Source organism: Schistocerca americana, chromosome 2, assembly GCF_021461395.2.
Source record: "Schistocerca americana isolate TAMUIC-IGC-003095 chromosome 2, iqSchAmer2.1, whole genome shotgun sequence".
NCBI classification, from domain to species: Eukaryota; Metazoa; Arthropoda; class Insecta; order Orthoptera; family Acrididae; genus Schistocerca; species Schistocerca americana.
In genome coordinates this window covers 183,654,272-183,670,021 of record NC_060120.1, presented here as the reverse complement: position 1 = coordinate 183,670,021, position 15,750 = coordinate 183,654,272, and the positions used below count along the sequence as shown (strand labels likewise).

Here is a 15,750-nt window from a genome sequence, read left to right as displayed (position 1 = left end):
AAGGCGCCCAACACCGCGCGGCAACCCCGCGCGCCCAGGAAACTGGAGAAAAGCCACAATATTATTTCATTGCTGGTGACACACTCAACCTTCAAATATTTAACGGCGCCCGTGTGAATGTATGGAGCGACCTAAGATAGAACGACGACATAAATCCAGTTGTGGAAAGGGCAGATGGTAAGCTAAATTCACTGAAAGGAACCTATTGTATGTATGCGTGGTGCCTGTTCCTTCGGACATGCGCATTCATAAAACTGATTCGCCTAGATGGACAATGGATCCACCTTCTTCTATGCAAATGTACAAGTCCGTCCGATCTCCTGCAGAACTCTTTGAGTAGCGAACACGGAGAAAATGGACAAGGACTGCGGATAGATATCGCCCGGTGGGATTGTGGGTCGGCCGGAAGGCGTGCCGAGATATCTGCGCAGTTGTGACAACACTGTGTTCCGGGTGGCGCAGTGGTTAACGCACCTGCCTAGGAAGCAGGCGATCCCGGGTTCGAATCCCGGTCCGGTAACATTTTCCACTCATCGCCGCTGATTCCACGTAATGTACCGTTGCAGCGCACGTCAGTAATCCCTTCCCTTTCCTTCCCCCCCCCCCCCCCCCCCCCCCCCGCTCCCCCCACCCTCAATTTCCTTATAATGGAACCTATTGTGTCGCTCAGCAGCCTTTAATACTAGTTTGATGCATTATTGTTGCTTGTCAGGAATCTTTATTTTATTATAGCTTCTTCACCCTGCGTCGCGTATCAGCCTCTTCCTTCCACCATCCTTTGAAATCCAGCTCTCAGGAGCGATTCGTGTCGTAATAGAAGATAGTCCATACGAAACGGGTGTTGCTTTAAACACTCGTTCAACTGATTTTTGAGTATTGTACGGGACCCTCACCAAGTTACCTTAATAAAGAAGTGAGACGGGATTTAGAGAAGAGCTCAGAGCTTTTTTTATTGATTGGAGACTACTGAAATTCTCAGCGAATTCTAGTGAAGGATGTGAAACAAAAGTTATTCCAGGTTTACTCTTAAAAATGCGATGGCGAACTTTCAGCCAAAATTCAAGAAGCATGTTACTTCTTCACACGTACATCGCGCACAGTGACCATTTCTACAAAATTACGTAATTCCTCTCTACACAAAAATGTGTTGATAGCTGTGCTTGTCACCCACAAATACACACTTGAACAAAATATGCCGTAGGAAGCCTGGGGAGTAAATACGTAGTTGCAAATTTGGCATTCTTTGTCTGTTACAAGGGATTACAGATACTAATTTAATCGAGGGCATTTGCACACCGAAAGTCAGTTTGTATTTGTCTGCGCCTCAGTTCCTAGGCAGCTACTGCAATAACGAAATGTTTATCTTGCAATTTTCAACCCAAAAAAGTCTCAAATAGCTTCTAATGCTACTGCCGAACCATCTAACGAAGCAGGCAATTTCTGTAGCACAAAATCAGATGTTAGTGCTAACAGATGCGTCGCAGTGCTATGAGCTTGGCCCATTACCGATAGTTATACAGTAGCAGCAACTTAAAATTTTCCTGGTTCCCACGAAAACAACTGTGAGTGGCTTGGTGGTTCGTTAATGATCCAGTCTTGTTTCATCAACCAAAGCTAGAATACCGTTACGCACTGGAAAAACCTCTCTTAAAACAGGTGTTCGTTTTGTGTCTACCCGGCGGCTTCAAGACACGAATACCTCCTTAGTTTCCTGTTTGTTCCATCGCCTGATGGCACATGCTTCTTACGTCACTGCCGGTAGTATTTCGCTGAAACTACACAGTAAAAGCTAAAAACGTTGGCGACTGTTCTTGAAGCACCATTTCAGGTTTATAGCACGTAGATACACAGAACTGTGGAGAAAGACGCCATTACGTAGGAGTAGTAGAGGTGGTATTCTTGATGTTTTATGCCCTTCTTTACATCAGTGCGGCAGACGATCCATTCTACAAGAAACTACTGTTCGAGCACACACGACCCCTCACGTCAGTGAGTAACTTCAAACAGTTCAGCTTTCACACTGTGGTACAGTTGCTTCCCGCAGTCCTTCTATCCAAATACCTGTTGCACCGAAAGTAGCTTTACTGGAAGAGCACTCATTTCGAATACAGCTCATACACACCATCGTTAAAAATATCCCCTTTCGTTGTATGTGCTGCTGTATTGCTTCGTGGGGCAATGACTGACCGTATTTTCTTTAGGTTAGCTGTATCAGTTAAAAAGTTCATTTTGTACTCTTTAAGCAGTTTCTATTCCCTACTTTAAATATTGCGTTGCTGCATAAGTGCTTCGCGTTTTTTCATAAGTTTAATATATGCAACAGATACAAAATAACAGAGAATTTAGTCATCAATAATATATTGTCTTTCACTGTTCGCAACAGTCTGCCAACACTGGGGTAATTCTTCGATTCGGCAGCTATAGAGATCACGTGGTTTTAAGGTGAAGAATTCATCGAGCCGTGTTCGGGGCACATTTTCCGTGAAAGTTGTTCGCTAGAGAGCGGAAAAGGTGAAAATCTGAGGGCGCAAGATCAGGTGAATAAGGTGGGTGCGAAATGACTTCCCAAGCCAACTCTTGTATCGTGTTTTTTGTCAGTCTAGCAGAATGCGGACGTGCGTTATCGTGAAGTAGCATCACTTCACGCAGTCTTACTGGTCGTCGTTCTCCGATGCGTCTGCAAGACGTCGCAGTTGTTGACAACAAATGTCACGCCACACTGTTCATGTTCCACCAGATGCATAACATTATCTTTTGTGGACGCGCGCAGGTCTTTTTACGTGAAGTTGCTACTTTGTTTGGGCTCAGTCATTCCTCCCTTTTCCTTATGTTAGCATAAAGACACCATTTGTCGTGAACAGTAACAATAAGGGATAGGAAAGGCGGATGTTGTTCACGAGTCAATTGATTACGAGCAAGCAAGATGCAAATATGACCACCCACTGATTTGTGTGATTTTGGCTAATGGCATGCAGTACCCACATACTCAATTTCTGAGCTTTTCCCATTGCAAGCAAATGTCGCACGATGTTGGAACGATCAGTTCATCCCATTTTCCAGTTCTCGAGTACACTGACGTGGATGATTGTGGATTAATGCGTTTAAACGATCTTCGTAAAACCCCGAAGGTCTTCCTGAACGTGGAGGGTCACTGACGACAAAACGATCCTCCTGAAAACGAGAAAATAATTTTCTTGTCGTGCTCTGTCCAACTGCATTATCCCCATACACGGCGCAAATGTTTCTGGCTGCCTCCGCTGCTGTCATCCCTCTGTTGAACTCAGACAGAAAAATATGTCGGAAATGTTCAGTGTTTTCCACTTGGCACTCTATTTTCTAGCGTCCACAACTGCACTCACTGTATCTCCAGACGATAAAATGACAGTATGTAAACTCGAGTAGCAACAGTGAAATACAAATAGAAAATGACAGTCGATAAATAAATCCATAGCAACCGAAATACCAACATGCAAAACAAAAACGCAACGAACTTATGCACCAGCCAAATACTTACTTGAAGCAGGTATTTGTACAGACACCATTGGTGATCTTGTTGCTCACAAAGAATGAAATTACAGTGAAATAAGACCTTTAGCTGGTTACAGTCGTTGATATATATCAACGATGACAGTTGAAAAATGTGTACTCCGACCGGGACTCGAACTCGGGACCACCTGCTTATATGGCGGCCCCCCGCTCTATCTTTTTCTTTTTTTTTTTTTCATTTTGTTCGTTGTTGATCGTTGTGTTTGGTCGTTGCGGACGTCACATGACATCCGTTCAAGTTCGTAGTTGATCCTTTCACTCAGTTTTTTATTACAGAGGCCAACCAGCTTTCTGATCGAACACGCTGAGCTACCGTGCCAGCAAGTGATTGAGCCACCGAGGACACAGACGATAGTGCGACTGCAGGGACTTATCTCTGGCACGCTCCCCGTGAGACCCACACTTTCCAACTTTCTGCCCACGCACTACATTTGTAGTGCCACCGGATTTCATTGTAATTTCATTCTTCGAGAGCTGCAAGACCACCAATGGCATCTGTTCTTTCGGACATGTCCGAAGTAATGAGTGTAATGGACAGGGGCACTACTAATGTAGTGTGTGGACAACAAGTGGGAAATGTGGGTCTCACGGGGAGCGTGTCAGAGATAAGACACTGCATTCGCACTATCCTCTGTGTCCTCGATGGCTCAGCTGGATTGAGTGTCTGCCGTGTAAGCAGAAGATCCCAGGTTCGAGTCCCGGTCGTGGCACACATTTTTCAACTGTCGCCGTTGGTATTTATCAGTGCCTGTAAGCAGCTACAGGTCTGATTTCATTGTAATTTCAACCTAATACTTTGTCGAAACCGTTTTATTTGATTATTTCCTGTTTGGTTCAAATGGCTCTGAGCACTATGGGACTTAACTTCTGAGTCACCAGTCCCCTAGAAAAGTGGCGCTACGGAAGAATGGTGAAAATTAGATGGACAGATCGTTTACCCAATGAGGATGTACGCATTAGAGTTGAGGAAAGAAGAAATTTATGGCGCAACGTGCCTAAAGATGAGGATCGGTTGGTAAGACACATTCAGAGACATCGAAGAATCGTCAGTTCGGTAATGGAAGGAAGTGACGATGCTAATATTGTGGATGCAGACTAAGAGACTTCTGAAGTAAACAGGTTGATACGAATGTGGGTTGCAGTAGTTAACAGAATTAAGAGCCATGCACGGAATAGACTAGCGGGGAGTGCTAGTTCTCTTCGGACTAAAGACGTCAACAAAAACGTGAAGAGAATACCGCCTGCCGGCTCGTACACGCCGGTGGCTGCAGAAGCAAACACACTCGCCGTGTTCCGGCGAGTTCGTCGCGGCTTCGCGCACTTTGGGGGCGGCTCGTTATTGGGTTTTCCGGGCCATTGTGCGCGCCCGCACTGTTCGGCTCTTCTAATGGACGCGCTCACCGAGGCGAGCCCCTCTGGCTGCGCTGTGGTCAGGCGCTGCAGCCGTTCCCCTCTACCCGCTTCTGGCGCCGCGCGCTCATCCGTCACTGTCCGCCGTCTCCCTGCGTTCACACCTCGTGCGCGTTTCCCCGTGAAGCGACTCGCTCCAGCTCCTCCGATTTTTGCGACCCTAAACGGCGCAGGCAGTAAATAATTTTTTTATTTCCTCCGTGACTTACACTGAAGAACCAAAGAAACTGGTACACCTACCAAATACAGGGTGTTACAAAAAGGTACGGCCAAACTTTCAGGAAACATACCTCACACACAAATAAAGAAAAGATGTTATGTGGACATGTATCCGGAAACACTTAATTTCCATGTTAGAGCTCATTTTAGTTTCGTCAGTATGTACTGTAGTTCCTGGATTCACCGCCAGTTGGCCCAATTGAAGGAAGGTAATGTTGACTTCGGTGCTTGTGTTGACATGCGACTCATTGCTCTACACTAGCATCAAGCACATCAGTACGTAGCATCAACAGGTTAGTGTTCATCACGAACGTGGTTTTGCAGTCAGTGCAATGTTTACAAATGCGGAGTTGGCAGATGCCCGTTTGATGTATGGATTAGCACGGGGCAATAGCCGTGGCGCGGTACGTTTGTATCGAGGCAGATTTCCAGAACGAAGGTGTCCCGACAGGAAGACTTTCGAAGCAATTGATCGGCGCCTTAGGGAGCACGGGACATTCCAGCCTATGACTCGCGACTGGGGAAGACCTAGAACGACGAGGACACCTGCAATGGACGAGGCAATTCGTGCAGTTGACGATAACCCTAATGTCAGCGTCAGAGAAGTTGCTGCTGTACAAGGTAACGTTGACCACCTCACTGTATGGAGAGTGCTATGGGAGAACCAGTTGTTTCCGTACCATGTACAGCGTGTGCAGGCACTATCAGCAGCTGATTGGCCTCCACGGGTACACTTCTGCGAATGAATGGTTCATCCAACAATGTGTCAATCCTCATTTCAGTGCAAATGTTCTCTTTACGGATGAGGCTTCATTCCAACGTGATCAAATTGTAAATTTTCACAATGTGTGGGCTGACGAGAATCTGCACGCAATTGTGCAATCACGTCATCAGCACAGATTTTCTGTGAACGTTTGTGCAGGCATTGTTGGTGATGTCTTGATTCGGCCCCATGTTCTCTCACGTACGCACGTTATCATGATTTCATACGGGATACTCTACCTATGCTGCTAGAACATGTGCCTTTACAAGTACGACACAACATGTGGTTCATGCACGATGGAGCTCCTGCACATTTCATTCGAAGTGTTCGTACGCTTCTCAACAACAGATTCGGTGACCAATGGATTGGTAGAGGCGGACCAATTCCATGGCCTCCACGCTCTCCTAACCTTAACCCTCTTTACTTTCATTTATGGGGGAATGTGAAAGCTCTTGCCTACGAAACCCCGGTACCAAATGTAGAGACTCTTCGTGCTAGTACTGTGGACGGCTGTGATTTACAATACTCCATTCCGCAGGGCTGCATCAGCGCATCAGGGATTCCATGCGACGGAGGGTGGATGCATGTATCCTCGCTAACGGAGGACATTTTGAACATTTCCTGTAACAAAGTGTTTGAAGTCACGCTAGTACGTTCTGTTGCTGTGTGTTTACAGTCCATGTTTAATGTGATTTGAAGAGAAGTAATAAAATGAGCTCTGACATGGAAAGTAAGCGTTTCCGGACACATGTCCACATAACATATTTTCTTTCTTTGTGTGTGAGGAATGTTTCCTTAAAGTTTGGCCGTACCTTTTTGTAACACCCTGTATAGCGACCCCCCTGCCGCAACACGACGTGGCATGGACTCGACTAGTGTCTGAAGTAGAGCTAGAGGGAATGGATTTCAGGAATCCTCTAGGGCTATCAATAAATCAGTAAGAGTACGAGGTAGTGGAGATACCTTCTGAACAGCATGTGGCAAGGCTTCCCAGACATGCCCAATAATGCTCATGTCTGGAGAGTGTGGTGGGCAGCGGAAGTGTTTAAACACAGAGTGTTCCTGGAGCCGCTTTGTAACAATTCTGGATGTGTGAGGTGTCACATTGCCCTGCTGGAATTGTCCAAGTCTGTCGGAATTCACAATGGACATGAATGGATGCAGGTGATCAGACAGGGTGCTTACGTACGTGTCATCTGTCAGAATAGCATCTAGACGTATTAGGAGGTCCATATCACTCCAGCTGCACACGCCTCAGACCATTTCAGAGCCTCCACCTGCTTGAACAGTCCCCTGCTGACGTGCAGGGATAATGGATTCATGAGGCTGTGTCCATACCCGTACACGTCATCGGCTCGATACAATTTGAAACTCCCGGCGGGGTCAGGGATTTTCTCTGCCTCGTGATGGCTGGGTGTTGTGTGCTGTCCTTAGGTTAGTTAGGTTTAAGTAGTTCTAAGTTCTAGGGGACTGATGACCGTAGCAGTTAAGTCCCATAGTGCTCAGAGCCATTTGAACAATTTGAAACGAGACTCGTCCGACCAGGCAACATGTTTCCAGTCATCAACGGTCCAATGTAAGTGTTATCGGGCCCAGGCGAGGCGTAAAGCTTTGTGTCGTGCAGTCATCAAGGGTACACGAGTGGTCCTTCGGCTCCGAAAGCCCATATCGATGACGTTTCGTTGAACGGTTCGCACGCTGACACTTGTTGATGGCCCAGCATTTAAATCTGCAGCAATTCGCGGAAAGGTTGCACGTCTGTCACGTTGAACGTTTCTCTTCATTCGTCGTTGGTCCCGTTCGTGCAGGATCTTTTTCCGGCCGCAGCGATGTCGGAGATTTGATATTTTACAGGATTCCTGACATTCACAGTGCACTCGTGAAGTGGTTGTTTGTACGGAAAAATTCCCACTTCATCGCTACCTCGGAGGTGCTGTGTCCTGTCGCTCGTACGCCGACTATAACACTACATTCAAACTTACTTACATCTTTATAACCTGCCATTGTAGCATCAGTAACCGACCTTACATCTGCGCCAGACACTTGTCGTCTTATATAGGCGTTGCCGACGTCAGCGCCGTATTCTGCCTGTTTACATATCTCTCTATTTGAAAACGCATGCTTATACCAGTTTCTTTGGCGCTTCTGTGTACATATACATACATACCTCGCAAGCCTCCACACTGTGCATGCCGGAGGGTACTTTGTACTACTATTCGTACTACTAGCCATTCCCTGTCCTGTTCCACTTGCAAATGGAGCGATACCTCTATAGTTCTGTAACAGCCCACACTTCTCTTGTCTTCGCAGGTCCTAAGCAAGATTCATGATGCTGACAGTGAAATCCTTGCGCAGTCCATCGCAAACACCGGTTTTCTAAACGTTCTTCACAGTTTTCGCGAGAAGAATGTCTTCTTTCCTCCAGGGATTTCCATTTGAGTTCGCGAAGAATTTCCACTTCTAACCTATTTCTAACTAATTAATTAATTAGGATGAGGTAAGGAGAGCTCCTGCCATGACACATTACTGCGTCCGACAAGCCAACAGCGCAGATTGTTTCGAATTGTTGCATATGGAGCAAAGGTGGGACTGTTAAAACCAATACCACTATTTTAGTTCTGAATAATCGGCATTTTTTGGTATTTGTTTGGTCTCGGTTATAACAGGTGCTTTTATGTTTTCCTAATAACCGAGTAAGAAAACCGAAATACCGACTAGCCAGCACTGGGAAACACACTGAACTTTCAGTACTTTAAACATAGCTGCGCTACAGCAACGGTTCCACGTAACTCAGACTAAGAGCAGCCGACCAGTTGCAAAGGATAAAGTAATCTTTACCTAGGTTTCAATAGATATAAATCTATCTTCTTCAGAAGACGGCAGTATTATAACAACATGAAGTGATATGTCCTTATCGTTTAGGCGCTCTGCAACTTCTATGTACCTATTTTATTTGTCTGACAAACCCTGTTTTCAGGGCTATATTTTATATGATTAATGTAACTATGCAGATGTTTGCCTAAACGATAAGGACATATCACTTCATGTTGTTATAATACTGCCCTCTTCTGAAGAAGATAGATTTATATCTATTGAAACCTAGGTAAAGATTACTTTATCCTTTGCAACTGGTCGGCTGCTCTTAGTCTGAGATACACTGAACTTTGTTTATGGAGAATCTGTATCTAAATTTATATCTGCTCTCAAAGACTCTTGAGTTTTGATGGTTTCCCCTAATCATCTGCGGCCAAAAATGTCGGGCTGTTTCCTTTGTAAAGGACATGGCCGATTTCCATCCTTGTTACTCCAATAATCAAATTGTAGACGGAACGTGACATCGTAATTTTCCTTCATTGTGGAAAGTACAATGTTAGCACGTCGGCTGTGAGATCTCTGTCTCAGGTTGAAGGAAGGTAACGGGGCACAATTTCCGCCAGGGTCTTGCATAATGAAGCCTCTGGGTTTATGTCTACTTTACGAGTAATATACTCGTGGATTGAACCGTTCTGCAATAGCTAATGACGCACGATAAAATAGTGTAGATGCCATTCCTGAATTGTTCCCTTGCTCCTGGCGGTCGCCAAAGGTTTTCAGTCTAGCTCAAATTTAAAGCTCTGCGAGCAAGTCAAATTCCACACTATATTAACAAACGACTAAAATTCTCACCCGATCCCAATTTCAGGTTGCCTCTGTAGGGCTTCCAGGGGAAACAAAAATGTTATTTTTAATATATCATTTAGTTGCTAACCGAGTTTAAAAATTTAAAATGCTGCTATAATCTAATTATTAAGCGGTATAATTGTACATTATAGGTTTAACGCAATAAATCACGTACCAAAGTTATAAAGTGCATGTACGACGTGTGTTAGGAAAGTAATGGTACTGACACCTTTGTGAGCGACGCTGTGTTGTTCTGCTTGTGTAGGCCGGTGTGTTCATCCCTTCCAAATGCCCAGTCTGAATTTCAGTTCCGAAAAGCCATCAAGTGACTTGTGACAGTGCCGTCAATGAAGTTGTGTTTTTGTTGTGTGTTACGGAAATGGAACCGCGGAATTTAGAGCAATATTATGCCATCAAGTTTTGTGTTAAACGTGGGGAAGCTGTGATTGTAACATCTGAAAAGTTGAAACAGGCCTCTGGGGACCTTTCCTTATTGAGAGCACAAGTTTCTCGCCGGTACAAACCATTTTTGGAGGGCCGAGAAGACGTTGAAGACGAACCTCGCTCAGGGAGACCTTCAACTTCTGAGATCAGATCGGCGTTTAACAGATAATGGCTGACCTGTTAAAATTAAAAGCTTACCCTTACATCAGATTTTGACCGTAGTTTTGCAAATGAGCAAAGTTTGTGCTGAAATGGTGCCAAAGAGCGCCGGCCGGTGTGGACGAGCGGTTTTGGGCGCTAACGTCTGGAACCGCGCGACCGTTACGGTCGTAGGTTCGAATCCTGCCTCGGGCATGGTGTGTGTGAAGTCCTTAGGTTTAAGTAGTTCTAACTTCTAGGGGACTGATGACCTCAGATGTTAAGTCCCATAGTGCTCAGAGCCATTTGAACCATTTTGTGCCAAAGAGCCTCATGACTGCGCAGGAAAATCGAATAAATGTGTGTGTTGATCTTCTTGAGTGGATTGCTAATGGCTACGAATGGTTCAGTTGTGTGATCACATGTGATTTTTGAGTACGGTCCTCAGACAATGCGGCAAAGTGAAGAGTGGCACTCTCAGACATCTCCCCGATCGAAAAAAGCTCGAGTGATCAAATCAAAAATCGAAACAATGCTGATTTGTCTTTTTGACAGGAGGAGTATCGTGCATAAAGAATTTAACGGACGTTGCAGACAAGTAGGTGCTGCATCATGACAACGCCCCATGTTACACGGCCACTTTCATCGCGGAATCTTTGACCTGAAAAGGCATTCCTGTTGTCCCATAGCGCTTCTGTTCACCTTATCTGAGTCTCTGTGAATTTTTTCTTTTCCCGAAGTTGAAAAATATTTTAAACGGACGTCAGTTTGGGGATCTGGAGAACATTTATAAGAATGTGGCTGACATGTTACAGGCCCTACCAGTTGATGCCTTTCAGCGCTGCTACCAAGACTGGGAATGACGATTCCGCCAGTGTGTAGTTGCCAAAGGGAACTACTTTGAAGGGACAGTATTGTTGTCCGAAAAAAAACCTTGGCATGTAAAAAATCAGTCTCATTACTTTCCTCACACACCACGTAAGTGTTGAGGTAGCGATACTCATTGCACGCGAATTTCCCAGCCTAAATGCATCCAGTACTTTAAAATGAGAGCGCTTGATCACTTCCAACAAACTTTCCTGATAGGATTTCATTGTTCAAAGAATCGTGGGAGTGGGGCGGGGGGGGGGGGGGGGGTGTTCACTGGTATACTACTAGCCCCGAAGGTTATTCGCAGAAGTAAGTCAACTTGTGTACCCGAGAGCCGCGATAATTGCATCCAAGTTACGCTCAGGTGAAAACAACAAGATATGGTTGGCAGTGAGCATGATGGAGGACGCGGGTAATTGGGTTTCCCCAACAAGGTTCCCTCGTTGTGAAATAGCAATGCCCCTCACGTGCAGCTCGTGCGCCCACGCTCAGTTTACAAGCAGCCATTCATGCGATCCGCAGAGGCCTCTGGAAGCGGCCCAGACTGGCACGTCGGCCACTTCACGCTCCGCTCTGGTAACCTGCTGCTTGCTGTAACCGGTTTCCACACTGCGGCGCAAGGGCCGTGGTCACAAGCCGCTGACGTAGTACGCACTGCCTCGCCTACAAACTGGCACCGCGAAACCAAGTCATAGGCACAGCAGCTGAGATAAAAAAGGAGAAATCACGAAATAAACGGTGAGGAATTAAAGTAGGTGTGCTATCTTGTCGATAAGTGACTTGAGACTCTATTTCATACTGAAAATAAAAATTAGTGAACAGGTGAAACCGCCATAGGTGGCGTTATTACACTACTGGCCATTCAAATTGATGCACCAAGAAGAAATACAGATGATAAACGGGTATTCATTGGACAAATATATTATACTAGAACTGACATGTGATTAAATTTTCACGCAGTTTGGGTGTACAGATTCTGAAAAATCAGTACCCAGAACAACCACCTCTGGCCGTAATAACGGCCTTGATACGCCTGGGCATTGAGTCGAACAGAGCTTGGATGGCGTGTACAGGTACAGCTGCAAATGCAGCTTCAACACGATACCACAGCTCATCAAGAGTAGTGACTGGCGTATTGTGACGAGCCAGTTGCTCGGCCACCATTGACCAGACGTTTTCATTTGGTGAGAGATCTGGAGAATGTGCTGGCCAGGGCAGCAGTCGAACATTTTCTGTATCCAGAAAGACCTGTACAGGAGCTGCAACATGCGGTCGTGCATTATCCTGCTGAAATGTAGGGTTTCGCAGGGGTCGAATGAAGGGTAGAGCCACGGGTCGTAACACATTTGAAATGTAACGTCCACTGTTCAAAGTGCCGTCAATGCGAACAAGAGGTGACCGAGACGTGTAACCAATGGCGCCCCATACCATCAGACCGGGTGATACGCCACTATGGCGATGACGAATGCACGCTTCCAATGTGCGTTCACCGCGATGTCGCCAAACACGGATGCGAGCATCATGTTGCTGTAAACAGAACCTGGAATCATCCGGAAAAATGACGTTTTGCCATTCGTGCACCCAGGTTCGTCGTTGAGTACACCATCACAGGCGCTCCTGTCTGTGATGCAGCGTCAAGGATAACCGCAGCCATGGTCTCCGAGCTGATATTCCATGCCGCTGCAATCGTCGTCAAACTGTTGGTGCAGATGGTTGTTGTCTTGCAAACGTCCCCATCTGTTGACTCAGGGATCGAGACGTGGCTGCACGATCCGTTACAACCATGCGGATAAGATGCCTGTCATCTCGACTGCTAGTGATACGAGGCCGTTGGGATCCAGCACGGCGTTCCGTATTACCCTCCTGAATCCACTGATTCCATATTCTGCTAACGGTGATTGGATCTCGACCAACGCGAGCAGCAATGTCGCGATACGCTAAACCCCAATCGCGATAAGCTACAATCCGACCTTTATCAAAGTCAGAAACGTGATGGTACGCATTTCTCCTCCTTACACGAGGCATCACAACAACATTTCACTAGACAACGCCGGTCAATTGCTGTTTGTGTATGAGAAATCCCTTGGAAACTTCCGTCATGTCAGCGGTTGTAGGTGTCGCCACCGGCGCCAACCTTGTGTGAATGCTCTGAAAAGCTAATCATTTGCATATCACAGCATCTTCTTCCTGTGGATTAAATTTGGCGTCTGTAGCACGTCATCTTCGTGATATAGCAATTTTAATGGCCAGTAGTGTATTTGATGTAAGGGGATAGACAAATATATGGAATCTCGATAAACATATTACCATGCCTAATACGGTGTAGGAACTGGGCCTTCGAAACTGCTTCCAGTCATTTCGTAATGGATAAATTCAGGCCCTATTGGTTTTCGTGGGAATCCTATAAATTCTTCTTGCAAAATAACCTTAAGGTAACGACGATGGAAGTGTATAGCGATCACGCACCTTTCTCTCCCTAGTGGAGTACAAAGGTTCAATAATACTGAGATCTGGTGACTGTTGTGGCGAGGGGACATGCGATCAATTCGTCAGGATACTCACACAACCGTCCAGGACGATGCGAGCGTTGTCATTAGGAGCCCTGTCGTCTTGTAGCACAGCATCAGCGTTGGAGAATGGAGAACAAACATTGCACCACGGAATGTACTGATGAACCAGAATGATCTCATAATCCTTGGCAGTAATGCAGCCTTGCAGGTTAACCTCGGGACCCATGGGATACTAAGATATCACTGCCCAAATCATCACCGAACCCCCGCCATACTTCACTCTTGGGACATAAACTCGGCCAAAAGTTGGAAACAAGACTAATCCGACCAAATGGCCTACCATTGCTGCATAGACCATCTTTTATGGCCCCGGCACCACGTTTTCGTGTGACAGGCATTTGCAATACTGATATGTGGTTTGGGAATTTCAGCTCCTCTGAAGTTCCCTGCTTGTGGAGCTCCCTTTGTGTTTTGGCACTTACAGGGTTCACGAGATCTACATTCAGTTTTGCAGTTACTTTTGCAGCTGCCGTCGTTTTATTTTTCGCCGCATTCCTCCTCATGACCCTCTGTCACGATTACTCGACATACTCTTTCGTCCACGTCGTGACTTAACGGACGGTGTTTTTCCTCTTTCCTTGTAGGCGGTACAAATCTTCGATACGTTGTCCCTTGAAACACTTAACTACCTTGGTTACAGAAGTACCTACACCATAAGAGAGCCAACACTTCGCCCACCTTCTAATTCACTGACCTCCGACGTAATGTAATCACAACTACACAAAACAATATTATGGCCACGACTGACACTTGCAACGTATCGCGGACATCGCAGAGGTGCCGTTCATGGCTAAATAAAACAGCACCACATGTGGGCTTGGCAAACATCTGCATTTATGTTCAAGCATGCTTTTCTTGCTGTTTTTCCATATTTTTATCCAACCCCTCTATTTCTAATTTCACTGCTAGCATTTTCATATATACGAGGGTTGGAACTTTAACAGTGGCAACCATTTATTTACATCTCGTACGTGTTTCAAACTTTTGCTGACCTTCAGCGTAGTCACTAGCATTGTTTGTAACCTGTTTCCAGCGATGTGGAAGTCGTAGGATACTCTTAGCAATGCCAGGTATGTTGACAGATCGAGCGGCGCGGTCTGTTGCCCGACGAATTTGTAGCAGTTCTGAAGCGAATGCCGTGAAGTGTTTCCTTGAGGTTAGAAATCAAGTTGAGCGTACGAGAGTTCAGTCAGGGGCGTGCAGTAGGTGGTATAGCTCTTAGCAGCGCCATCAGTCAAACAAATCAGTAACAGTTTGCACTTTACGTTCTTGAGCGTTGTCCTGCAAAATGATGGCCAGGTCCTGCAGAAAGTGTCATCACTTCTGTCTCTATGCTGTTCATTTTTGGAACACAACCTACGACCAGCTTAGAGACAGACACTTTCTACAGCTGACCATCATTTTGCAGGACAGTGGTCAACCACGTACAGTGCAAGTTGTTACTGATTTGTTTGACTGATGGGGCTGCTTAGTGCTGTATCACCTACTGCACTCCCCTGACTTAAGCCCTCGTGAGTTCAACTCGATTTTTAAATTGAAGGAATCACTTCACAGCATTCGCTTCAAAACTGCTACAAATTCGTCGGGCAATAGACCGCGCCGCTCGAACTGTCAACACAACTGGCGCTGCTAAGAGTATTCTACGACTTCCACATCGCTGGCAACGGGTTATACACAATGCTGTTGACTACTTTGAAGGTCAGTAAAACTTTGAAACACGTATCTATTTTGTACGAGCTGTAAATAAATAGTTGCTACTATCAAAGTTCCAACCCTCGTATTTACCTCGTATATACGATGGCTCCACGTTAAAGGTTTAAAGTCTGCTCGACACCATTGAACACTCACAACACTGTGTTGGTTATTTTTTACGAAACAGAAACAAATTACAAATTACAATTTCAGCGGAAGAAACAATGAAAATCGTAAATTCTACGAAAAAACGGTCACAGCATTCTAAATTCACATATGCATATCAGTATTCCATATCCAATTAACATCTTCAACTGAAGCTTCCAGGACATGACTCGATTGCACAGAGTACCTTTCACCGAGCGAGGTGGCGCAGTAGTTAGCACTCTGAACTCGCATTCGGGAGGACGACGCCTCAAACCGACGTCCGGCCATCCA

General features: G+C 45.7%; 1 protein-coding gene and 1 non-coding gene across 4 annotated transcripts in view; both read left to right on the top strand.

Moving 5' to 3' along the window:
• LOC124591468 (polypeptide N-acetylgalactosaminyltransferase 5) overlaps positions 1-15,750 on the top strand; it is a 209,368-nt gene that overhangs the window by 13,647 nt on the left and 179,971 nt on the right. The window lies entirely within an intron of this gene.
• Trnap-agg lies at positions 448-520 on the top strand. Its single transcript has one exon. It is a non-coding gene; the product is annotated as a tRNA-Pro (tRNA).